The following is a 1649-nucleotide window of genomic DNA, read 5'->3' as shown; positions in this document are numbered from 1 at the left end:
TTACATGTTCTCTCATATATAGCAGAAATATTGAATTATTGTCAGCATCAATATCAAATGTGACTTCAATTTAAGGAAGAACCCTGAGGATAAGGGTATTCTTATTAACACAAATTTGACAAGCAGATTGTTATCCATTATCATTGCACTCTTAACTTAATGAACCCAAATAAGCAAATCAAATTAGTTGTCTTAGTACATGGTAAAGGTAGGTGTCTTATTGGGATGGTGTTACTAATTAGAATTGTCATAACTATCCCAACAATTTCAATACCAATAGTAAGAGGAATAATGTTCAACAGCATTAAGTTTAGCACATTCTTAAATTTATTTCCAGAAAAGATGGTAGCCTTGGCAACAGTAGCACAGGTAATAGTTCTCATCTGCATTGGTACATTTGAGGAATTTGCCATTGAAGACATCCTGCAGCAATTTCTGAATTTGACAGATGTGAGTGGAAGCAATCATAAAAGTTATATCATGGATTTCTGATTTATCTAGCTTGGGATCCTTTAGGACTTTTCCCACAAAGTCCAGTATGCCACAGAAGCAATCAGCATTCAAATATTCAAAATGGACATAGATAATAGAGGTATTAAGGTAAATATCTTTACAAAGAAAGTCAATCTCAATTCAGATTTAGGACTCAAAAAGGAGGGAGCTCTTTGCATATTCATAAGTGGTGCATAAATGGCAGACAGCTCTCTTGTTCTCATTAAGAATATCTTGTACTTTTGTTTGAACTCAACTATAAAATGGTTGACCATGTAGTTGTTAAAATAATGCAATAATGCAATATTTCTTTCCACCCAAGTGGATATCTCCAGCTGTAGACTTGGACTTCATAGATGCCTTCTTAAATAGTAATGGAGACACTGAAAGTGCCACCACCAAGGTCAAAGATCAATACAATTCTCTTGGCATCAACTTTTTGTCCAAGTCATAATCGATAGCAGCTTATCAATGATTTTGAACATATTGATATCAGTGATTTTAAACAGGCCTCTGGTGGTTTAACATTAGTAATGATTAAAGTACACTGGCACTGTAATGATAGTCTTTGTGACAATCTACCAAAGAACATAAGATTTGGCAATTTCTTTCATCATAGTGAAGACTATAGAGATTTGGTCTCCCCTTTTTACTCCATTGAGAACTGAGGCCTGCCTATATTATTTACTACTTTAAAAGACTGATGTTTTATATCTGACTATACAGCTGCTCCATCAAATCTGTGACAAATCAGATGTTTGGTATTAAAGATTATATTGGTGAGGCATAAAAACTTCACAAACAAATTCAGAAAAACTGAAATAATAAATACAAAATTTTCTGATCATAATGTATTAAAATTATAATTAATAAGGGTTCATGGAAAGGCAAATTAAAAATTCATTTGAAAATAAATAATCTAATTCTTCTAAATGGGTGGGTCAAAGAATAAAACATAGAAATAATCAATGATTTCATCAAAGAGAATGACAAATATTAAATTTTGGGAGAAATAGCCAAAGTAATCCTAAGTGGAAAATTTATACCCCTGAAAAAGGTGATACTGGGAATGGGGAATTAATAATAAACTGAGGACACACTGACTCCTCACAATGGAAGGACAGATAGGGGAACACAGGTAAACCAAATGGGGATGT

The 1649-nt window shown here is 33.0% G+C and overlaps 1 pseudogene; it reads right to left on the bottom strand.

The window, feature by feature from the left end:
- Positions 1-327: 327 nt before the first annotated feature.
- LOC123241504 lies at positions 328-931 on the bottom strand (annotated as a pseudogene).
- Positions 932-1649: the final 718 nt, after the last annotated feature.

The sequence above is a fragment of the Gracilinanus agilis genome, chromosome 3 (genome assembly GCF_016433145.1).
Source record: "Gracilinanus agilis isolate LMUSP501 chromosome 3, AgileGrace, whole genome shotgun sequence".
Classification (NCBI taxonomy): Eukaryota; Metazoa; Chordata; class Mammalia; order Didelphimorphia; family Didelphidae; genus Gracilinanus; species Gracilinanus agilis.
This window is presented reverse-complemented; position numbering and strand designations above follow the sequence as displayed.